The sequence below is a fragment of the Pelophylax lessonae genome (genome assembly GCF_965119305.1).
Source record: "Pelophylax lessonae genome assembly, chromosome: 6".
NCBI lineage: Eukaryota > Metazoa > Chordata > Amphibia > Anura > Ranidae > Pelophylax > Pelophylax lessonae.
The window spans coordinates 71857291-71883409 of NC_138773.1; the positions used below are offsets into that span (position 1 = coordinate 71857291).

The following is a 26119-nucleotide window of genomic DNA, read 5'->3' on the forward strand; positions in this document are numbered from 1 at the left end:
GTAATGACAACCGATGTGGCTGAGAAACCACTTGGCTGTCATTAAAAAGGAGCGAGAGGGAATGTCCCCCCCCTCCCGCTGCCTTCCGCGGCTCGCCCGGGTCTCCCGTCCCACCGGGAGGCCCGGACAACCATCCTGCACGGCCACCGAAGACTCGATCAAAGCCGCAGTCAGCTCTGATTGGGTTTCCATGTAAAAACCCGCATACTTCACTTCCGCATACTCTGCGCCAAATTCAAAAAAATGACAGCATTCAAAACAGCCAATCTTGGCGTTTTGAATGCCTTTAAGTGCAAAGAAGGGGTTTGGGGTCTTTTAGATACCCAGATCCCTCCACAACAGTACCTGTCAAGAAAAAAAAAATGGCCAAAATATCGATATCGGCTTTAAAAAAACGATATCGGTCGATCACTAGTACATACTCTCTATCTTTACCTATGAAGAGTCTAACGGGCTGGTAATAGTGTGAACGTCTTTCATTGTAGATGCTGCTTGGAGAGTATACCACACAGAGATAAAACACAAAGTTAACCTCACAGGAAAGCAATCGGTGCCACCAGGATAGGAAGTGAGGGTAAATCTAACCAACAGGAACACAGAAGGAAAAAAAAAACTGCACAAACGCAAAGATTCTAACCTTTTTGCTTACAGCAATATTAAAAAGTGAAGATTTGCTATCCATTAGGGAACATATAAAATGATAAAAAAAAAAAAAACACAGAAAGTTTTGCTCTCCAATGACTTCACTTGCATCTCAGTTTATTTAGCCATAGCTGGCAAAGGAACATATCTCCACCTAAAAACCACTGCTTACATACGCGTTTCACCCAGATGGGCTACCAGGTGAAACGCATTACAGAGGAGTGGCCTTTAGGCGGGGTCATGTTGCTTGCTATAGCTAAATAAACTGAGATGCCAGTGGCATCACTGGAGTGCAAACTGTCCGTTTTCATTATGTAGATGTGGAGTGTGAATGGGCTGCAGGGATTGGCACCCAAGGAGAATTTGAGAGAAATTTTGAGCACTGGTTTGCCAGAAATCTACTAATGTATAAATGATAAATGCATCCATGCAGTACAATGAAAATGTCTTTAAAAAAAAAAAAAATAGCTGTATATCTGCGCAGTAAGATCATTGAAGGCACTAGTGTTTGTGACTTCTAATCTCACAAGATTTGAGGAGAACTTTGGATATTTTACTGTGCTACTAATTTTTCCCCTTGCTAGAAAGGAAGCTGCTCCTAAAGATGTGCAGGGCAAGCATCTTCCTGCCTCTGCTTCATTTATTCTGTGGATCTATGCATTCTTCGCTTCTTCTGCTGCTTCTTGATCCTTACTCCACCAATCATCAGGGGGGGCTGCTTTACCATGAGGAGGCAAAGCTCTACTCCTACCAACATGGCCACGTCCACATAGACACCGTGCAGAAGATGACATGGTAAGCCAGTAATGGTAAAAAAAAAAAACTCAGCTGCAAGAAGTACAGTAATCCCCCGCTCCATCGCGGTTCAGTTTTTGCGGTCCCGGTAATTCGCGTTTTTTTCTGTAATGTTATTTTACTATATAAATCATTAAAAATGAAATATTTTTGTGATTTCCATAGCTCTTGCTATGTCTCTTAGTATCTTTTATGTGTTTAAATGAGTTTCTATTGTTTTAAAAGTGTGTTTAAAGACCTTAAAATGCTTTTACATGTACAGTGACAGTAAAAAAAACATGCCTACAATGCATTTTAATAGGGTTTTTCTATTTCGCGGATTTTCACTTTTCGCGGCTGGGTCCGGAACGTAACCCCCGCAATGGAGGGGGGTTTCCTGTATACTGACAACACTGGTGACAAATTTTTTGTCCACTCACTGCTGAACAGTACAGATGCTCTCTAAGATGTTTAAGGTAGTGGGTGGCACATTGTGCATGTCCCCACACTGAACACTACATCATAATTGACACACTGTAAAAATACTGTAAAAACAGGAGGCTTAATTGACACATACTGTAAAAACAGGTAGTGATGTGGCCGTCAATGGAAGGAGCCACTGGTCACAGCGAGGGTCACAGGAGGTCAATACTCCCAAAAGGGTTGGTTTCTCAACAGATGTCAGTGGACGATTCCTCTTCATTAGGGCGGCTTTGGCGGTACAGACAGTGTAAATTAAATGCATTTACTTTTCTTCTAAAGGGTATGCATTTTGAGCAATTAGATATTCTTAACATGGCTGCCTTTTATTATCATTATTATTATTATAGAGGACTTATATAGCACCAACAGTTTACGCAGCGTTTAACAAAATGAAGGCAGACATTACAGTTACAATACACTTGGTACAAGAGGAATCAGAGGGCACTGCTCATTAGAGCTTACAATCTAAGAGGGAGGGTCAATTAATACAAAAGGTAATAGCTGTGGGGGATAAGATGATGGAGAAAATGAAACAGTGTATTAGTTAGAAGCCAGATAGGCTTCTTAAAGGGAAGGGCTTTCAGGGATCATCTAAAAATGGATAGATTAGGGGACAGTTAGACAGATTGGGGTAGAGAGTTCCAAAGGATGGGAGAAGCTCTGGGGAAATCCTGGAAGCGAGCATGAGAGGAGGTGACAAGGAAGCTAGAGAGCAGGAGGGAGGACTTGGAAGGTCCGAACAGAGCAGCTTGGTTGATATTTTGAGATCAGGTTAGTGATGCAACTGGGGGCAGATCTGTGGATGGCTTTGTAAACTATTGTTACTACTCTGCATTTTATTTGTTGGGTTAGTGGAAGCCAGTGGAGGGATTGGCAGAGAGGGGTAGCAGACACTGAACAGTTGGTAAGGTGGATGAGTTGTACAGCAGCATTTCTGATGGACTGAAGGGGAGATAGTCTATGTAAAGGTAATGCAATGAGGAGGGAGTTGCAGTAGTTAAGGCGAGAGATAACGAGAGAGTGAATTAAAAGCTTGGTGGTGTCATTGGTTAAAAAGGGGCGTATTCTAGAGATGTTTTGCGGAGTTTAAGGCGGTGTTTTGTCAGAATACCGCTACCTATCAGATTCTGCTACCGGAAGTGACGTACGGACTAAAACAACTTACTGCACATGCGCCATGCGTTCCAACATGGCCGCTATGCGTTCTAATAGGTTTCCTATTGTGACAGAACACAAAGCAGACATCTTCTTACACCCACGCTAGTCCTGAATTTTAAATTTTTTCCTCCAGTAGAAGCCATGATGGATATGGCGTAACGCGTAGAGGTACCAAGCAGTGGGCAGGTTTGATGCTACATTTGTGATCATCCTGGATTTGTTATTGTTAAAGCTGCCTTTTAATTTAATAAATGTGAGTTCAATGGTTGAAGCTGGGATTGGTTTATTGCTTCATCAATTTGTGGGTACTGCACAATTGGAGATTCTCCCTTTTATCTCTACATGTGCTTATTTGGAGTAACATCTTTAATGTAAAGTAACTCAGAGACCGGGTGGGAGTATTTCATCTATCAATGCCTGAGACCCCTTGTGGGTTAAACCGTGGAGGTTAGCAGACACTTCACCTGGTGATTGCAGCACAGATTTTAAATAGTGAACAGACACGGAATGATTTCACTACTGCACCTTTAGGGCTCTTTCACACACTATGTCCGTCAAACGGACTCCGCTTTTCTCAGCGGGGGATCGATCCGCCGATCCCCCGCTGAGCAGAAGGATGACAGCTTTGTCTCCGCGCTGTGTGCGGAGACACAGCTGTCAGTTCCCTGTGCATCTCTATGGGGGAAATCGGATGGGAACGGACCGTCGGTCCGTTCTCATCCGATCCGATCCGCTATTTTCCCTCCGTCCAGATTTGACGGATCGGATCGGGATGGATGTCAGCGGACATGTCTCCGCTGACATCCGATGCCCCATAGGAATGCATGGGGGGACCGTTCAGATCCGCCAAAAAAACATTCTACGATATTCTATGTTTATTAGTATTTTTTTTATTATCACTATTGTAAGCAGCTCTACCACATCATTGTTTTAATATTGACAGTTGGTTTTAGCTGTTAGTAAGTAGTTTGTGAGTTTTAGGAGGCTGCATTAATAAAGAACGTATACAAATTATTATCAAGCATAATTTTTCTTATGGTAGTAAAAAAATTGGGTGAAAATAAAAATATAAAACCTGATAAATTACAGTAATCTGATGCTATGTGCATTGACCTTCCTTTTCTAATCTTACAGATATCCTGAGGTCTGCATATCTGTGTGTACAGATGTTATCACATATTTAAAAGGATACTCCTCATCGAAATGGAGATAGGGTTTCTGTGGGCTGAACAAATGTGGAGAGTGAATCAATTCACTGGAAATGAACTGACATCATTGAAGTATGGGGAAATATATTTATTCAGAGTACTTATCACTTAGGAAAAATGGTTGCATGTAGGTCAGAGATACGTGTTAAACAATTAAAAAAAATAGATTTTTGTCCCTCAATGGGCTTGAAGTAAAAGATTTTTGCAGTAAGTAGCTAAGTGGGGATCTCAGCTTAGAAAAAAAGCTGTTCATTCGAAGGAATTGCATGAGGACTAGAGGACATACAATGCGATTAGAGGATAGGCGTTTTAACCTCAGGCAACGAGGAGGGTTCTTTACTGTTAGGGCTACAAGATTGTGGAATTGTCTACCACAAGAGGTGGTTTCTGCGGGTAGTATGGTGGCTTTCAAAAGACTCTTAGACTTACATCTCAAGGATCAGGACATTAAGGGCTATGTTAGATGATTACAGCCACACACACCTACACAGGTTGAACTGGATGGACTATTGTCTTTATTCAACCTCACCTACTATGTAACTATGTAAGTACAAAAATCCTAATTTTCTCCTTCATCCTTTTGAAGAACACAGGAATTCAGAAACAGTCAGGATGTTCAGAAACAGCTGACGGCTGGTCAACAGCCAAAGACAGCCCAAACAAATTTGGAAAACCATCCACATTAGAGATATCTGAAGGACCAATGCCCAATTCAAGGCTAGATGAAATGAAGCCATTGCAATACAAGAGAAACTGCCTTGACCAAGGCAAGTGCACAGAGGATCAACTTGCTACCCCAGACCAGGACAGAAAATCACCACCAAGGGGAAGCTTCTATCTGAAGGAACGATGGACCCACACCAGTGAGAGACCTGAGAGCCAACCAACAATTGACCAAAAATAGGTAGAAGAACACATTACCCGAAAAGGAGGAAATTAGACCAAACAACGAGACGTGGTCAACAGAAGAGAAAAATCATTGGCAAAAGCCTCAGGAAAACAAGCCCCTAGAAAACCAGAATGGTCAATAGTGCTCAAACCTACCATTCCTAACCCTGGGAATTAAGGGACAGGAGCATCTGTTAGATGGCAAGAGACTGTCTGATCAAGACACCAATCTTACAACAAGAAAAGGGTGGTTGTGAGACATTCGGTCACATATCATAATATCCCAATAGAAGACACAGCACAAGGATAGAAGACTAGTAAAAAAACAAAATCATTTTTCAACAGAGCTGAAGAAAGGTCATCCAACCTTTTAGGACACTAATGCCTCGTTTCCACTGAGCGGATCGGTTCGGGTCGGTTCGGTACGGTACGCTAATTTGAGTGTTTCCATTATGAAAGTGGCCCATACAACCGAACCAAACCGCACCATTCCTGGTCCTGCTTCAGATGTAGGGCCATAGGAAATGGTACGGTACGGTTAGGGCGGAGCTACTGGCGTAACACAATAGATTCCACTGATTGGCGGACAGGAAAACTTCAGTGCTCACGTCAAATGAAAGAGCAAAACAAACACCTCATTTGGTGTAAACCCCGCATGGTCCCTGGTGGCCCGACTTGCAGTGGAAACGCTCACCTGAATAGACCGGACCATTCTAACCCTTCCAAACTGTACCGACCCGAACCGTTCCGCTCAGTGGAAACGAGGCATAACAAAAGAGAAAATAATGCGTGCTGGGTCGAGGAGGGTAAAAAATTAGGGCTGGCTTACAATTTTTTTTTGCTAGTGTCCCAGCCTCCTGTAGATGACACAGTATAATCATTGCTTCTGAATTCATGTGCCTTTCACTATATGATAGAGAAATACAGTACTGGAGTGTCAATTTGTCTATGCCAGACACAAGCATACAAATCAAAATTTTGTCATGTCTATTGCAGTCTGCCCAGATTTGAACCAGAGATGAAAAAGCTCCCAAAACGTAATATGATGTTGTCATTGCCTATCACAAAATGGTGTAAACGGGGATAGAGGACGGAAAGACAAAACTGCCGATAGTGTTAAAAGAAAAGATGAGGATTTAGAAAAAATAAAACCAATCAATCATACTCACATAGGTGGATGCAACATTGGTCTGATGCTGCATCTGTCCCCCTGCTATCTCTACACCAAAAATGACTGATGACGCTAGACGCGAAATGCATTGAGGTCGATCTAGTGCCGATATTTCTGGTTTCGTCACTTCTGCTGTTGTTGGAACGCTCAATTTTTGAGCGGCGTTCCAGATCCTTTCAGCTGTGTACAGTGGGTACCGCTTATGGCACTTTTTATATGAGTACAATGTACTAGATTTTAATTTTTACTGATTAATAAAATTAGATTGCGCAATCATATCTTTTTATGGGGGACGTTTTTTGTCATCCTTACTCATCACTGTGGAACAAGCATCAATATTTTCTATTGCTAGCCCAGGGGGCAATCCAGTGATTTACAGCACTCTAAAGGATACATCTTTATTGGAATAACAGGAAAACAAGTTGGGTCCTAGAGGCCCGTAGTCTTCTGGTGAGTGGCCCCCTTTTTTCAATGGGTGGAGGATTACCAAGCACAAGCCCCTCATAAAAGAAGATATCTGAGCACTTGACACTTTTTGGTGGTGTTACTGTTGATCTGGACATCATATGAACTTCTATAATCTGTTTATTGTTTAGAGTGATATATGACAGTTTATTAATTGCAAATTTATTATATATTTTTTTCACGATCACCTTTCAGCACTTTAGTATACAGTGCCTCAAATTTAATTCACACCATAAATTGAGCGATCAAAGACCGCTAATCCTTAAGCTACGTTCACATGTGGGCGTAGCGGATCACAGGCAGAATCACCGCGATTCTGCCCGCGATCTGGAAATCATTGCAAATCGCGGGACGCCTGTGCGATGCCCGTAATTTGCAATGGCACCCCAAACGCTGTGCGATGTTGCCGCGAATTCCACCTGCCGAATCACTGTAACATCGCGCAAACAGAATCGCAGGACGCATGACGCACAAAAGAAGCTCTTGTACCTTTTTTGGGCGTCATGCGTCCCGCGATTCGGCAGGCGGATATAGCGGCAACATCGCACAGCGTTAGGGGTGCCATTGCAAATCACGGGGCATCGCACAGATGTCCCGCGATTTGCAATGATTTCCGGATCGCGGGCAGAATCACATTGCAGTGATCCGCTGCGCCCACATGCAAACGTAGCCTAAGTTCTCGGTCTTCAGTGAGCGGAGAGACGATGTAAAATCGTACCTTTATTAACACTTTAAATATTCAAACTTTGTCAAAGAGGCCCTTTTTGGCCACAAGCTGGTCACAGATGGGTGGAAGTTTCACACCTTGTAGTGAACTACAATTTCAAAGTGAACCTTTTTTTTTTTTTTTTTTTTTTTTAGTACTATCCTAAAGGATTGTCATTTATAGTGTTAAAAAGCAATCCAGCTCATTTCAAAGTCTTCTTCAGCTGATTATGTACAGCAGCAAAAACAACGCGCCCAGACAGTTGTATGACCTCGAGTTGTTCTTCACACAGTGTGTTGAGGGTTTGCTTCTGTTTTTCCTGCACTGATTTCCAGCAGGCAGTTGAAGAGGAATTATCCAACTAGTACAAAGGCATCTCCTAACACTGATTAACCAGCAGGCCCAGGAAATCACAGCTGGGACATAGGCAGGAGAAGCAGAAGCAGGGTATTATCATACTGTGCTAAGAACAAGGCCGACAGGTATTTACAACACGGATACATTCACTAATACCAATAACGCATCTAAGGGTAGGTGCTGATAAACTGAAAAATATCTCCCCACACATTTTCCAGCACTATCACCCATTACTCCTCTACAACATAAAATAGCTTGAAGTGGAACTAAATTGTATCTGAGTATCAAAAACATGAAAACTTTATTTTTTAACCATTTCCCAACCCGCCCACCCACAATGTACGGCAGACAGACGGCCCGTACAGGCAAAGCGACCTACTCGTATGTAGCTGCCTGCTCTCGTTTTGAGGGCGCGCCCCTGCTGTGGTTGTAAACAGTGAGCATCTGTCAACAACTCCCAGAAAATTATTCATGGTCAGGACCTGCTGATCAGCTGTGTCCAATCACAGCCCAGAGCCCTGTGTTGACAATCAACATAGGGCTCTGTATGGGCGTAACGATCTCTCTGTTTAAGAAACAAAGAGGTGTGTATGTAAAAGCAGCAATAATACACACATCACACTTTGAGAGGCACACATTTAACCTCTTGATCTCCCTAGATGTTAACTCCTTCCCAGCCAGTGTCATTCGTACAGTGACAGTGTATAGTATTAGCTGATCACTGTATTAGTGTCAATGGTGATGTCAGTGGCAGTCAGTCAGTTCCCACCCAGCGTCAGTTAGTGTAAGATTGTCCACCGCACTATTGCAATCCCATTACAAGTCGCTGATCAGCACCATTAGTAATATAAAAATAAATACAAATTCCAGTATATATATATATACCATAGTTTGTAGATGCTATAACTTTCACACAAACCAATCAATATACACTAAGTTTTATTATACCAAATACTTTTTGGCCAAAATGTATAAATAAAGTAGTTTTTAAAAAAGAAAAAGATAGATATTTTTTATAGGTATAGGTATAGGTATAAGCATAGTATAGGTAAAAGTAGATTTGAAAAGATATGGAAAGCATGGTTTGAAACTCCAGGACTGGTAGTTGAGTTGTGAATATTTAGAAAGTCTGTTTTGGTAATATACTACTCCTAAGCGCCGGTTCACACTGGCGCGACGCTACTTTCAGGGGCGACCTCCAAGATCGCGGTGCGAGCAGCGCCCTGCGACCTCGGAGCGGCCGCCACAGACTTCATAACATTGAAGTCTATGGCGGTCGCCTCCTGGTCGCCCCAAAGAAGCTCCGGACCCTTTTTCTAGGTCGGAGCGACTTGTGTCGCTCCTATTAGAACGGGTCCGTAGCTTCCCTATGGGAGGCGACCTGTGAGGCGACCAGGTTGCCTCACAGGTCGCCCCAGTGTGAACCGGGGCTTAATGGGATATGGGGAGGGGGGTGGGTAGAAGAGGGCAGTTCAAAGTATGTATTTAAGGAATGTATTTATACTGCTTTTGTATAAAAATACTGTTTTTATGGATAAATTTAAATAAAGACGAATTAAAAAAAAAAAAATTATAGCAGAAATTTAAAAATCTTTTTTTTCCCCCCCAAGATTTTTTGTCTTTTTTTTGTTTATATCACAGAAAAATAAAAAACCCAGTGGTGATCAAATACCCCCAAAAGAAAGCTCTATTTGTGTGGAAAAAAAAAATTGTAGATTTTGTTTGGGTACAGTGTTGCATGACCATGCAATTACCACTGCAGTTCTGAATAGCAAAAAATGATCTGGTCACAAAGGAGGTAAAATCTTGTGGAGCTTAAGTGGTTAATTCATTTTTTATATTCAAAGCAAACTCACCCATCCATCCATCCATGTCTTCATGCTTTATTTTGTTTAGAAGTCACTTTCAAACACACCACCTAGCATTTCAAGCTGCGACCCTCTTGAGTAAGGGCAAATGATTCATGTAGCATTTACTTCCTGTAACCCATTTGCCCTTAGCTCAGGCATGCAGGAAGGAGGGTTTGCTTAGCTGAGAAAGCCCCCCTTCCAGACAAAAAAAGAAGAATGCAATGAAGACTCCTGGGATGTAGGACATAATTTTGGCCTAGGCCAGAGACCAGGAAGCAATTGAAGAAATGTAACAAAAAAAAGGGGTTAAAAAATGAAAATAGAGTATACCTTCCTATCAACTAACGCTAGCAGCATAAGGATTATAATAGTTTAACCACTTTACCACCGGAGGATTTTGCGGTCTTACGTCTGGGCCACTTTTTGCAATTCGGCACTGTGCAACTTTAACTGGCAATTGCGCGGTCGTGCCACGCCATACCCAAACATTTTTTTATATGAAATTCCCCCCCCAAAAATTTAAAAATCTAAATTTTTTAAAATTTATGGCCAATTTGTTTTCTGCTACCCATGTTTGGTAAAAAAAATCACAATAAGCGAATTTTGATTGGTTTGCGCAAAAGTTATTGCGTTTACTAAGGGAAAGATTTCTGTCATTTTTGGTGTTTTTTTTTTTAACGAGTAATGGCGGCGATCTGCGATTTTTTTTTGCGGGACTGCGACATTGCGGCGGACAGATCGGACCCTTGACTGACATTTTTGACACTTTTGGGGGTACCAGTGACATTACTACAGTAATCAGTGCTATAAATATGCACTGTTACTGTAAAAATGACACTGGCAAGGAAGGGGTTAATTTTATTGGAGAGGTAGGGGTTAATGTATGCCTGGTGCTTACTAACGTGTGTGGGGGGAGGTGACTGAGTGACACAAGGACAGATCGCAGGTTCAGCTATGCTGAACCCTGCAATCTGACCCTGCCTGTCACTTAGGAGATCCGCCCGCTTGTGTTTACACAAGCAGGCGGATCTCCACACTCGATTCCCAGACGATCGCCGCTGCTCCTCCCCTGGCCCGACTCCCGCTGTGACTGAATACAGCGGGAGCAAGCCTCCGGCGGTGCGCGAGCGCCGCCCACAAGGGGAGGAGTCTGGCGACGTAGGTCTACGTCGCCAGACGATAACTAACCACTTTGCCGCAGTAGAGCTCTAGTGAGCAGACGGCAAGTGGGTAAGTGGAACTTCACCCAGAAGAGGAAGTTCCACTCTTCCTACTCCACCCCCCCCCCCCCTCACCTGCAAGGTTCACTGTTTTGAAAGGTAGCTGCTCCCACTTCTGGTTGGAATCCAAGCGGATGTTCGGCACCCCTCTTCTACCCCTGCAGCCTTCTGGGACACGTCACAGGTCCCAGAAAGCTGTTGGACCATTCAAATAGTGCATGAGCAGTGAGAAGCAGTCACAGCCAGCTGCCCACAGTTAGTATGCCAGTATGCCGGAATGAAGCCCGGTGAGGAAACCAGCCAGGTGATGACAGCTCTGGATCCTGGAACAGGTGAGTGTCTACAAGTTTTGTAGCTGTTGACTTTTAATTTTTCGAAAAACGACTGAAGAACCACTTTAATGTTGATTGAGAGAGTTTTGTTTCGCTTTAGCAGGGAAAGCAAGTACATGTCATCAATGGATGGTGGAACTGGGAACCCAAGAGGAGTCCCCAGAGAACATTAAAGGCCAGTAATGTAGCCAATCAGCATCCACCTAAAAGTGAAACATCAGTCTTGGCAAGCCTGACCTTTTTACCTAGTCAAAAATAATGGGATTTTTGTACTTACCGTAAAATCAATTTGTCGAAGTTTATCAACGGACACAGAGCTCCATAAATCACAACTACTGGGTTATATTGCCTCCTCTGGGAGTAGGACTAGGCAGAAAAAAATAAACACATGGCTACACCCATGGGCCGTCCTCAGCTGGTATATAACCCCTCCTCTCTGCTCTAGGTAATCAGTTTCATAGCAAGCAGTATTAGAAGTATCAGAACTCCCCAGAAGGGTGGGTGCTGTGTACGTCGATGAGAAATGGATTTTACGGTAAGTACAAAAATCCAATTTTCCCAAGGCTCAGGGTACCTATCAGCAGAGAGAGAGATAACAGCGAGCCCCAAGGACTCCTCCTACCGATCGGAGGAGCGCCGAGAATTCGGACCCAGCATCACCATGGATGCCATCCCTGTTCATATGTCCCGGGCACAGGAAGAGGAAACTGAGGAGGAGCTTCAGCATTCCCACGAGGCTTCTGTCATCTCCAGCCTCTCCCGGACTAAGGGTAAGTGGCCCCCATTACATCATCGGGCTACACAAACATGGACGCCAGCTGGAGACCAGCCAGACTAAGAAAAATTGGCCATCAGCTACAAATGCTGAAGCATGCTGCCAGGATCTTACCTGCGCCCTCTGCAAGGCTGCACCCTCTGCAAGGGGACCCCCCCCCTGAAGGTAGGACACACGCACTGGTCTCTGCACTGGGACCCCCCCCCTGCACTATACTCACATTGCAAACCATAGGGCATGCATCTAGGGGTCTCCTACACTGGGACCCCTCCAGACTACCAGGGCAGGACTTACACTATAACAGTACCCTTAAAGAGTGGGGATAGTGGGGAACACCCCAGGGGTCTCCGTTGCATCCTCAGCTCTGGGACCCCCATGAGAATCCCGGTCCAGACAGGGGGAAAAGGGAGTGGGGCAGGCCCAGCTCACTGAGGGATTTAAGGATGGGAGGAGGGAACCTGCAGGCAGGTCCGACCATCTCTGGAGGTTACCCGCATCCACCCCAAAAAATGCCAAAAGGGGAGAAGGGGGACTGCACTCACCCTTCCATGGTGCAGGTAACGCTGCAGACAGAATCCTCGCCACCGAAGTAGAGGAGCTGTCAGCTAGGACCAACGATCCCAGTCGGGAGCCTAGGTCCTTACTCCTGACTAGACAGATTAAAACTGACTACCTAGAGCAAAAAGGAGGTTATACACCAGCTGAGAACGGCCCATGGGCATAGCCAGGTGTTTTTTGTTCTGCCTAGTCCTCCTCCTGGAGGAGGCAATATAACCCAGTAGTTATGATCTATGGAGCGCTGTATCCATCGTTGAACGAAAGAGAAAGTCTCTTTTTCTAAATGTAGATAATGTAAATACTATTGGTAGCATTTTATATGGGGCACGGTGCGAAACACAATGCAAGTTGAAGATTTTCCAGCGTGCAGGAAAGCCTTTTCTGCTGACCCTAAAATGTCCCTTTTTATTTTTTACTGATATGTGACAAATGCAATGTTGCACGAACTGGAAGCAAACGTTACAGTGGTACCTTTTGGAGCTCAATATTTTTTTTTGCAAGATATTGTACTAATTTATGACAGCTTACCATTTATTGAAGACCCATTATTTTAGGCCATTGATATCATTCAGCCTCAAAACACAGTGGAGTCCCATACATGTCAGATTCATTTGTTTCAGATTTGAATCACCAACTATCTTATAGCTGGTGTAAATATAAATACTAAGTATAAGACTAGCCTGCAAATGGTTAAATTAAAGCTGAACTCCGGGTATGATCGGTTTTGCATATTTAGATTGGTTCAGCTTGGAGTAATGTAAGTTTGTAGGCCGCTGGGGAAGCTGACAATCCCTGTACTTTAGTAGTCGCAATATGTACAGTGAGAATCATGATCCTCCGAGTCTTGTTTGGGCTCTGTGCGAAGGGTTTCCCCTCTACACACAGACCACAGGCAGTCGCTCACTCGCTCAGCATTACCACCATTCACAGAACATCTTATATTTTTTTCAATTATTGCAAAATGTACTCTCATTAGAAGAGGTGAATATCATGGTGTCACTGCCCCTCCTCTCCACCTGATTCAATCAGGGGACACCTTGTATTCATTGAAAAAAAAAAAAGATGCTCTGTGAATGTCCGTAGAGGCGAGCAAGTGACAACCTGTGGTTAGTGTGCAGAGGGAAAGCCACTCACATAGGATCCAGAAGATCACGGGCTATCATTGTAGAAATTCTGAATCCTACAGTAATTGCCAGCTTCCCCAGTGGCCCCCCAGGTATGAGCGATACATACTTATATTGGTCCAATCTGGAGCAATATAAGTATGCAATGCAGATCATACCTGGAGTTCAGCTCTAAGGGGTTAGTCTAAAACTGATATTTCTGTGTTTGCTCTATGCCAATAGTTCAAAACACACAAATTCATAGGGACTTCAGTAGGAACATTTCCTGCCCCCCCCCCCCCCCCACACCTCATAGGCTCACCCCTCCTGCTGCATTCTCCTAAAATTAAAATATGTCCATCATGGAAAGTCATCATGCAATGACTGCATTAGATGAGACCTCAGAAATACAACACAAGGGATTCACCAATGAAGTCCAGTCATCTTATGGTGAAATAGGCCACAAGGGCAATAAAAGCTCCCCACTAAGGTCCCGTGATGTAGAGTAATGGACCGGAGTATCTTCCTGCCAGATTTCATCTGTTCTGCATCTCTCAGAAATCTTCCTGGAAAGAAGGGGACATCACTCGCAGCAGAATGGACGAGGAGGTTAGGGTAAGCATGAATAAAACTTTTTTTTTTAGGTACGTTTTGCTTCTAGTTACATCAAATGTTTTTTTTTTAAAAGGGGGGGTTGCAGTATATGTGGACCTTGCATTGTACTGCAAGGCAGAGGCATAACTAAAACCTTTAGGGCCCCAGTGCAAGAAACCATAAAGGGGCCTTTCCCTCCAGGCCCAGGGGCCCTTCACTCCCACTGTTGGACCCTTTCACATGTTCTGCCCCCAACAGTGGCGGAACGCCAGGGCCCGATCACAAGTTCGACCTCTGGGACCCTGCTAGTTCCGCCACTGGTGTCAGTATTTTTTTTTATTTTAGTTTAATTATTTTTTACCATTAGTTGTTATCTTTTTTTTTTTTTACTTTGTTTGATTTTTTATTATTTTTTTACAATTGTTTTAGTAACCCTGTTGGGTTCTTTGGTGAAATATTAGGAGTCTAATCAGACCTCTGATGTGTCACCTTTGAGACAGAGAAAGGAGATTGAGGACACAGCCCTCAATCTCCATATCTGCAGCCTTAGCTGCACGTAATTAACATACAGGAATAGCTCTATACAGTGCCTCCCATTTATTCACAAACTGAAGCTTTGTAAACACAATTTACGATGATTCAGTTATAAATGGACAGAGTCAGTGATCAGAATAGTTCACTGTCTCGGCCTATTCAGAAAAGGAAGGGGTTGGTAAATTACATATTTACCCCTTCCCCACTGTCTATCCTGACAGCATCACCCACAGTATCTGGCAGGAGAGGGGGGGTGGGGTACCGGCAGCACTGGGAGGGCATAAATGGGGGCCGGGAGAGCACAAAGGGGCAAAGGGACAGAAGGACCTGGAAAAGAGAGGCAAAGGGGGCAGCTCATAGAAGAACCAATCCCCTTCATGTTCCTCAGGCTTTCTGCGGCTGTAGGAGGAACACGGAGGGGATTGGTTCTTCTATATGCCGCCACCCTTTCAATCCAGGTGTACAGGGGGACCAGGTCGCAATTGGGACCCCTTGAGGTACGCCCCTGCTGCAAGGTCTGCTTTCAAACACAAGGACATAGATACATCAATCAGCCATAAACTTATGACCACCTACCTAATATTGAGTAAGTCCCCTTTTGCAACCAAAACAGCCCTGACCCATGAAGGCATGGACACCATTAGACCTGCGAAGTTAAGCTGTGGTTTCCGGTACCAAGCTGTCACTAGCAGATCCTTTAAGTCCTGTAAGTTGTGAGGTGGGGCCCCTATGGAGCGGACTTGTTTTTCCAGCACATCCCACAGATGCTCAATTGAATTGAGATCTGGAGAGTTTGGAGGCCAATTAAACACCTTGAACTCATTGCTGTGTTCCTCTTGAACCATTTTTGCAGGGCGCATTATCCTGCTGAAAGAAACCACTGCCATTTTCTCCATTGTGAATACCAATTCCGTGAAGGGATGTACTTGGTCAGCAAACATGTTTAGGTAGGTAGTACATGTCCAGTAACATCTGCATGAATGACAGAACCCAAGGTTTCCCAGCAGAACATTGATCAAAGCATTACAGCCAGCTTGCCTTCTTCCCATACTGCATCCTGGTGCCATCTCTTCCCCAGCACACACACCCGGCCATTCACAAAACGTGATTCATCAGACTAGGCCACCTTCTTGCATTGGTCTGTGGTCCAGTTCTGATGCTCACATGTCCATTATAGGCACTTTTGGCTGTAGACACCCTTACCAGTCTGCTGCCAAGCAGCCCCATCCAAAGAAACTGTGATGCCCATTTTTTTTCTAATTTCAACACATCAACTTCAGGGACAGCATGATTTCTTTGCTTCCTAATTTATCCCACCGACTTTCAAATGCCATTGTAATGAGATAATCAATGCTATTCCCTTCACCAGTCATAGGACATAATGTTATGGCTGATCGGTGTATTAAATGCAGCCTACCTATGAATGACACAACAAAATCTACTATGTATGGGACAGAAGCCGACAGATCTAAATGATCGCTCTTGTTGAACAAAGGGTCAGACAGGCTAGAAAACACTTTCTGATCCCTGTTATTCCTTCCAACACATGCCATGCCAAGACTGCCTTCATACTCCTTCCTCTTCCTTCCTCCATAGACAAAACAAGGCTGCTCAGATGAGCAATGTGCTCCAATTTCAGAGGGATGCGGTACATGCAGCCATTGAGACAAATCGCACATGCACCTCCGACCATTCCCTGATGTCTATAGTGAGCTGTATTTGTCATCACTTCCAACATAAATTAAAAAACGATGGTTTCATCCTCAGTGAGTGGGGCCATAACAATCTTCTCTTTTTGGTCACTATGCATCCAGAACCGAAGGTTTACAGAGCCAAATTACACACTGCTGTTTCTGGCCATCTGACAACTGAGCTCCCCAACTCTGTAATACTGAAATTCCATATATGAGCTACATACCAAAAGTATTGGGACACCTGCCTTTATACGCACATGAACTTAAATGGCATCCCCAGTCTTGGTACGTAGGGTTCAATATTGAGTTGGCCCACCCTTTGCAGCTATAACAGCTTCAACTCTTCTGGGAAGGCTGTCTACAAGGTTTAGGAGTGTGTCTATGGGAATGTTTGACTATTCTTCCAGAAGCGCATTTGTGAGGTCAGGCACTGATGTTGATGAGAAGCCTGGCTCGTAGTCTCTGCTCTAATTCATCCCAAAGGTGTTTTATTGGGTTGAGATCAGGACTCTGTGCAGGCCAGCCAACTTACTCCAACCCAAACCCGCTCATCCATGTCCTTATGGACCTTGCTTTGTGCCATAACTGTGGCATACCTGTGGAAGTTAGAATTGCCGCTGGCTTCTGGTTCTCCGCTGCTAACTGGACACAGGACGTCCCTCATTAGGCATGGGCAATGTTCAAAGAACTCTTTGCAATTTCTCAAAGAAGGCAAAATAATCTCTGACTGGACAAGGTATGTCACCCCCTCTCCACCTCATCCAATCAGAGTACGCTGTGCATCCACTGAGCACATGCAAAGGTTCCCTGCTGAGTGAGCAACCCAATGTGTTCATAATGCAACAGGGCAGACGCACAGCACAAGACCCAGAGGCTGGTGAAAATTATTGGGGTAGCGGCGCCTACTACAGTGATTTCCAACTTCCATGGGGATCCCACTGGTATGGCACATTCATACTTACACTAGTCTAAGTTGGACAAGTCTAATCAATCTCTTTCGATGGCTAAAATCAATCTATAGTCAGTAACCCATCGGATCAATATGCCACACATAGAGAAGTGGATTTTGATTGCTAGTTAAGATATGATTGTATGATCAAAAATGATCAATCTGTTTCCACCTGTAATCTCATAATCTGATTGAATGAATCACACATTGATCAGTGAGGAGTAGGGAGACATTCTTTTGATCAGGTAGTTTATAAACCAAATGGGGAAAGTTTATATAGGTTTGTGAGAGAAATTTAATTGCCCAAAATGGATCTGGTTCACATCTTCTTCTTTAATCACTAGCTGGTAATCAGAGAGCAGATCATCTTCCCAATGACTATAATGCTGTGGGTGCCGCTGGATTCCTCAAAAACGCTTCCACCTTTGGCAATTGGTGGCGATATTTTTCACCATGTAGATCACCACGTAGGTCAGTCGCAGGTTCCTTAGGTCTTCCTCGATGTGTTTGAGACACTATTTCTTTGATGATAGTAGTTGAACCATCCAGCGGATGGGTCGCTCTCACCAGAGAAGTTCATTCTGCAAATGTGGCCAAACTGTAGTAGTCTGCATTTTTGGATTTGCTGTTTGACTGAAGGTTGATGGTCTCAACTTGTCCAAATTCTCTTCTTCCAATGACGATCACAAAGACAGACACCCAAAATCGGGGGCAGGCATTTGGAAGACCTTGAACATACTCATTTCAGGTTTGATCAAAGTCTGCGTTTCTGATGCATACGGATGAATTGGCAGGATCAGTAAACGGAAGAGGTGAAGTTTGAGGTTTCATTTGTCACAGGCCAGCGCCACAGTCCTGCCCCTTTCACAGTCACAAAAATGCACCTTTGCCCAATGTGAACTCACATGTTTGTAGAACAATCCTAAACTGGCTATAGATGGATCGAAACGTATCCGGTTCAACAGGGACTGGACAAATTGTGATCCATGTGTGTCCGTTCCTGCTTGACAGAAGCCAATTTAATGATAGACTTCTATCAAACAGGACTGTTGGAAAACTGATCAGTGTATTCTGACAGCGGAGGAATACAATGGCACAGCGGGGAGGATTGCTCCATCCACCTTACTTGTGTGGATGTGGGAATCCGTTCAGTTCTTTCTTTTTGATCAGCCCGCTGACTGAAAATAAACGATCGAGCCTTAAGCCTCGTACACATAATGAGAAAATCGGAGAAACGATCGTCCTTTTTTTTTGCATGCTAGTATTGAAGATGAAGAGTTTACTTTTTTTTTTTAATAACAAACATGTTATACTTACCTGCTCTATACAGTTGGTTTTGCATAGAGCAGCCCAGATCCTCCTCTTCTGTGCTCCTGGCCCCTCCCTCCTGTTGAGTGCCCCCACACGGTACCCGAGCTGAGTCACAGCTCCTTGTGTCCATTCAGACACAAAGCTGTGACCCCGCCCCTCCCGCTCGGTCTCCTGATTGGCTGACTGACTTTGATTAACAGCAGCGGGAGGCAATCACGCCGTGTGCTGTCCCAGCCAATGAGAAGGGGAGATTTGGGCAGCTGAGACACTCCTGCAACATTGCTGGATAGACTGGGGGCTCAGGTAAGTATTAGGGGGGCTGCTGCACACAGAAGGTTTTTTTTATCTTAATGCATAGAACGCATTAAGGTAAAAAAATCTTCTGCCTTCACAATCTCTTGAGGCTAGAAAATTCTTGTACGACAGAATACAACTTCGGAAGTGATATAATGTGTTGCATTGTATTGTAATGCCTTCTGTCATTTCTGAGCATGTGTGGTCTTGGTCTTCCATTTTTTTTGGACAAATACTATACGGATTACATGAATATCGTACGTTCTGGTATCATACGACAAAAATTAGTGTGTTTGTCCCTTCAGATAATGTTGCATGAACTGTCGCGACCGGCTCTCGAAAGCTGTGTACTAAATATCAGATTATCATACGATCGCTTTGAAAGCGGTATATTTTGTTCGATTTTCTCATCGTGTGTACTAGGCTTTACATTACAAGGATTGCTGGATGAACAACCCAGATGACTAATCTTTGTAGGCAGTTTGAGTTAAAAGTTCACGGTGTGATAGTTTTAGCAGATAGGAATAATCAATATTCCTATCTCTCCCTGCAGTCTGGCGCGTGCAGGTCCCTCTGTGCAAACTATGAGTTAGGAAAAAGGTTACAGATGGAAGATTTGCAGTTGCAGCATCTCTGGACCAGCTGAAGGTACAGGGTCACCGAAAAAGGTGTAGGTGGGAGGAGAGGTGTAGGGCACAGGGGGGTTAGATCAGGCCAATAGCTGGCTAGGAAAGACTGGAGGGAAGCTTAGTCCTGCCTCTGTACTGGTGACGCCTTCACTGCCCCAGGCACAGAGCATAGGAATAGCTAAACTATCACTTCCCCAGCCAGAAAAGCTGAGCCAGGGAAAGAGACTAGCAAAGAGCAGGACACGGCAAGGAGGGGCTGGAGGAGGAAAAAAAAAAAGTTAAGACAGAAAGAAAAGTTTGATAAAAAGATCTCAGAACAGTCTGAGAGGACAAAAGCTGCTCAGAAAAGTTCTACACGACAGAGAGGAGGTGTGAAGTGCGGAGGAGGAACGTTCACCTCTGCAAATCCCAAGACTTCACTCATCTGGATGTCATTTGGCTACTAAGAATCTCACACAGATCCAGACGGAACTGTAAGTATGCCTTCTTCTACCTTATCCTTTACCCGTCTTATATGACAATTGGCATCCTTGGCATCTGCTCAGCCTGGGCTTGCACCAACTGAATATTTTTTCTTCCAAATGATTTAATATCTTTTGAATCACCAGTGAACGCTCGGTAATGCTACAGATGTCTAGATGCCAAAATGACACTCTAATGACACTTTGATGCCAAGTTAGTTAAACTCAGCAAATCAAACACAGAACATCCTTGGTGGTCCACAGACCACCGCATTCTCCATTAGACCAGGAGTCATCAATTGTTTTAGAAGATGCAACATTGTATACACAGATACTCCTAACTAACCCAGGGAAAGATGGGGATGGGAAGACACTGATCCTAACAAAAAGTGCAAGCAAATACAACTTAGACTTTCATGTTCTTCGAACATCTTCAGCTTTGTTCATTTAAAAAAAAAAAAAAAAAAAAAAAACTTTGTTCTTAAAGAGAATCCTGCAGTTACCTATAGCAACCAATCAGCATTCAGTCTGCTGAAGTCAGACTTCCAAGGTGTATTCTAATTGGTTGCTTTTTGCACGTTAGAATAAAAACTGATCATTGAACAAGGCTGACTGTTCCTGGAAATGTCTCTGATAAATAAAACTATCTGATCCTATAATCATTTCATAAAACCCTTTGATCAATTACTATTATTATTCTCTACTAAGATCTAGAGTTCTTTAAGTTTATATATATGTGTAGGGTTGAAAAAAAATAGAAAAACATACATATGAACCCACTTAATAAACAAAGTAGGAGTTCTATAGTGCTTTAAGTTTTTATCTATATGTATAGAGTAAAAAATATTCATATACACCCACATGATCTACAAAGTATAACAATATCTACACTTCTATAGGCTTATAATATAAACCTATAGAAGTGTAGATATTGTTATAGATCTATTAAAGAGCAGTCTTAAAAAGTATAATAAATATATTATTATTATTATACAGGATTTATATAGCGCCAACAGTTTGCGCAGCGCTTTACAATGTGAATATATACCTATATACCATTTACAAAAATATATAATACAATCTAGAGTACTTTAGATCTATTATAAAAAAACATGTAAACCAATTAACAAAATATAGTATAACAACATATATAATAATTTAGGTTTATATCTATTATAACTTGTATACTAATTAAAATAACATAGTATAATAGTATCTATAGTACTTTATATCTAATATAAATAAACTTGTATACTAATTAACATAACATAGTGTATCTATAGTATTTTATATCTATTATAAAAAAAACTTGTATACCAATTACCATAACATAGTATAATAGTATCTATAGTACTTTATATCGAATATAAATAAACGTGTATACCAATTACCATAACATAGTATAATAGTATCTATAGTACTTTATATCGAATATAAATAAACGTGTATACTAATTACCATAACATAGTATAATACTATCTATAGTACTTTATATCTATTAAAGAATAAGCTTCACTGATTAAAACTGAATATGCCAAATTAAATATATTGTAGTCCGATATTTAGTAATTTAATAAAGATTAAAGAGCAGGCATAAAAAAAAAAGAAAAGGTATATGTACACACAAGTTTAATAAACATATTTTAATTAAATATATAGTACTCAAGCTTAAATCTATTAGAAATCAGTGTTAAAATGTAATTATATACCAATGGAATAAACATATTGTAAGTGGGATCTATAGTACCCTGGCAACAGGAAAAGCATGAATACTCTAGATCAGCAAAGTGGCCCTGGAAATGATTTAATATTTCTATCTATTGCTTAGGCGTGAACAGAGTTGTAGAGAAACTTTACAGGAACCAAGTCACCCAAGGTTAACCTAACACGCTTTATATTAGGAGATCCTCATGTCCACAGCACTGGTAGTACAAGTTCTGTTGTAGTTTATATACAAAGTGCTGACACCTACAAAGTGGCCGGTAAGGAATGTTCCACAGGACACCAGTACAGTGATATGGGGGAAATTGTAATGTGTATGTCTCAGTCTCCACCAATACTTACAGCTTCAGGACAGTACACTACTCAATGTGTAGGATGCAGACTTTACAATATGGTGGTAAATAAACAAATAATGAAAGGCTCTAATGATGTATGCATCCCATAATGCTATGCAAGGACAGTTCACTAGTCACTGTCACCTTAATACCCGTCAGATCATAGTTAAAGGGTCAGCCAACACAACACCTATACTTTGGTTTTTGGCAGATGATTACGTTCGAACCCAGCTATAGTTTACTAGCTCTTCTCCACTATCTTGAAGTCTCACTCCTGATGCTGCATTCTGCATAAAGCAAATAAAAAACCTATGAAGGAAAAAGTGAGACTTGCAAGGAATCGTTAAAGGTATTTGGGCTGTCACAGCGGGAGTCCTTAGAGACAGAAGATGATTAGCATTTGAGTCACAGCTGGCGTCCCTTCCAGGAAGGGGGGGGACATCAGCCCTCTAGCTCTTGGGGAACTACAGGTCTCACGAGGCATTGCAAGATTCTGACATTTACAAGCATGACTCCCAGAGGCATGATGGGACTTGTAGTTCCACAGCAGAGTCTACCCTCTACTTCCCTAAAAGAAAGAAGATAATGAGCAATTCAACCCGCCAACATCCTCCAAAAAATGACATTGTTTCTGATTCCTTGCTCCCAGGGTTGTCCTGCTTTAAAAAGAAATCTTAGCCAGTCAAGAGTTATGGGCCATACACACTATAAGATTTTCTGAAGACTTTTTCCTTCAGACTTACCAAAACCATATAATATGAGGTCAAACCTAAACACTTTCAATTTGTATGCAATCTGGCAGGCCCTTGCACTACATAGAAAAGGTAAATCTGAAGGAAAAAGTCTTCAGAAAATCTTATAGTGTGTATGTCCCATTAGGCAAGCCATAGATGATTTGATTTTCTTTCCTTCCACCACAGAAGAAAATTTCTCGATTCCTTCTTCAACACAGTACGTGTTGATGGGGGAATCACTTCCACTGCAGTATTGTGTCCTGCCGGCAGGGAGCCTTCTTGGCTGGCAGAATACAATGATTACTGCTAGCAGCCGGCAGTACTCACATGTAAAAAATCTGACAGGCTGGTTGCACCCAAGTCAATAGATGGATCGACTGGGGTACAACCAACCTGCCCATAGATGGATCAAATCTCGGCTCATCCCTGCTGAACCGGCCGAGATTCGATCCATCTATGTTTGACTTAATTCAAAAGGCGAGAGGTCACCTTTTTTCACAGTTTTAACTTTTTTACAAAAAAAAAAACATTCCTAGAACCACTTGTTAGTTTGTCACTTACCTAAAGTTCCTCTAAAACTACATGCCCATTAATGGTAGCCACACATGTGCAGATTTATCTCATTCACCCACTCGATTCCCCCATCTAAGCTAAACGGCAAGGAGGGAGGAATCTCCACTGTTGGCTATTGCATTCAGACAGCTGAAACCCATGGCTGTCTAAATACCAAAAAAGTGACTGCATCAGATAGAATGCACTCACTGTTCATCTGACAATTTTCCACCCGGCCAAGTCATTTCTTAAATTGGCTTTTGCTAAGCTGGGTAATACCGACAAAGCCAACCACAGTTGGAATTCCTGTTGATTCTTGCTGAATCAGACAAAATCGGAGCCGTGTATGGCTAGCCTAAATTACACCAATCCACAGGGTGACAACGTTTCTTCCCAGATTCGCTGCAGATTGAAAATCGATGTCAATCTATTAAAGAAGGTGGAGAAATAAAAGATCTACTGGCAGGATCAACAGGTAATAAAAGTATGTTACAGGGGGACTCAAATCGCCAGCAGCAGAATCACTAACAGTCAGCTTGCCTGTCCCTATGGAATTGCTTCCTTGCTGGTGAATGTCAATTGCTAGTGATAGGAGTGACATCTTGCTGCTTCAGCTAGTGAGGGGGCAGACAGACAGCCTCTTAGAGATCCTGCCAATGGCGATTTGTCGCTAGCAGCTGAATCGCCCATCTGACATCAGCCTAGGGCTACTTGTGTAATTTAATATCTCACTACTAAGGCTCCTGTCAGTTTTTCAGGCAGACCAGATCGGATGCTCCATGCAGCCCTATGGAGCGGCGGATGTCAGCGGAGACATCTCCGCTGACACCCACTGCTATCCGATCCGATCCTGTCCGTGAAATCTGGACGGATGGAAACCCTATTTTCCATCCGTCTGGAGGATCGGATTGGATAGGATCGGATGAAAATGGACAGGCGGTCCGTTCTCATTCGATCTCCCATAGAGGAGAGTGGGGATCTGACAGCTCCATCTCTGCACACAGAGCGGAGATGGAGCCGTCATCCGCCTGCTCAGCGGGGATCGGCGGATCGATCCCCCGCTGAGCAGAGCGGACTCCGTTGGGCGCACCGCCCGTGTGGAAGGAGCCCAAGAGATTTAGTCACCTAAATAGGCTAAGGCTACACTGGAGATTTTTAGTACCTCAATTCAGCTACTAAAATCATTTGTGATTAATTTCTAGATGTAGAAAATAGTTGCTGAACAAATGTTACAAATGTCTCCCTATGGAGTAAGCTACACAAGTAGCATGAAGTACAATGGGTTTAGCTGGGCATACATTGGGGGATATGTGATCAGTATTAGAAAATGACCGGGTGATTTCATGCTGTCTTGTATTCTCTGATGGTATAGAACAGCCATTTTCAACCTTTTCAACACAGAGGAACCCTTAAAATAAATTTCTGGTCTCGGGAACCCCTGCTAAAAATGAAAAATCTACAACTCATGATACATTAGTGTGACAGTCAGTGGGAAGAATGCTCCTTTCTCTTGTCATCATTGGGAAGAATTACCCCCTTACAGATAGTTAAAAAAAACAATGGTGTCATTGGGAACTGATCTGAGAAGCAGCAATTGCCCATTGCTCAACGAACCCCTAGAACCTCAGGAGGAACCCTATGGTTCCATGGAACCCTGTTTGAGAAACCCTGGTATAGAATTTCCATCATACTGGTAAACAGGGGCTGACTGGCAACTTTTGGCCCAGGGGGCAAGTACATTTCAGGGGCCCATGGTGCAGCGACTCGGCCCCCTCCCACTCTACCTCTTCCCAGCCTTCTTCTGACCCCCATTCAAGGCTAAAGCTCGGCTCCAGGTACTCTCTACCCACCGGCCGAATCAGGGTTCTCAACCTGGCCAGTAGGGGGTGGTTGGGACAGCTCAGTTGAGGCTGGCCGGGGGAGAGTCTCCAGTGGGGCATGGAATGGAATCAGCCTCTGCTCAGACACAGTTTACACCATCCATGCTGGGGGGGGGTCTGCGCTTTGTCCTTGTCTTCATCCTGCACTCAATAGGTCAGCAGCGGGGACTTCTTACTTCTCTTCACCAGGGATAATTTCGGCATGTCTGTGACGGAATCTGTGCCGTCTTTTTACAGGGCATCAGAGTGGCCCAGGGGGCAATTGCCCCCCTGCCCCCTGGCCCAGTCCTCCCCTGCTGGTAAACGTTTTCCAATGCACACTCTGATCACTTAGTGTTCCACAGACTGCCAAATCCCTACAAGCAATGATTACACACTGCCCCAAGAACAAAGGTCCTCTCTCTATCAGCAACTAGTCAGGGTTTCTCTTTCTAGTAAAATAGGTAATTTTTCATTGCTGGTTACATGCAGCAGCAACACTTTTACCCAATACTATAAAAAGGTCAAAGTGTGTTGCAAATCTGACAAAAATTGGGACATGCTGGTCCTTATAGTTCCAGAACAGCCGGCAAGGCTCTGGTTACCTACCTTTGTATACCCCAACAATGAAAATCTATTATTTGCTCACACCATTGAATGGGTTTTGTTATATCTGTTTTATAGGTGGACAAAAAAAAAACTTTAACCTTTCAGAAATTCAGAGCTATATTTAGTTATCTCAAACAGCCCTCCCAGTTCTA

The 26119-nt window shown here is 43.2% G+C and overlaps 2 protein-coding genes across 2 annotated transcripts in view; one reads left to right on the forward strand and one right to left on the reverse strand.

The window, feature by feature from the left end:
* The window catches only part of LOC309559020 (coronin-7-like), a 344039-nt gene that overhangs the window by 97493 nt on the left and 220427 nt on the right, over positions 1-26119 (reverse strand). The window lies entirely within an intron of this gene.
* VASN (vasorin) overlaps positions 19844-26119 on the forward strand; it is a 39542-nt gene continuing 33266 nt past the window's right edge. Inside the window, exon 1 of the mRNA XM_082262131.1 lies at positions 19844-20168. The gene's annotated coding sequence lies outside the window, so the exon portion shown is untranslated. The remainder of the gene's footprint in view (positions 20169-26119) is intronic.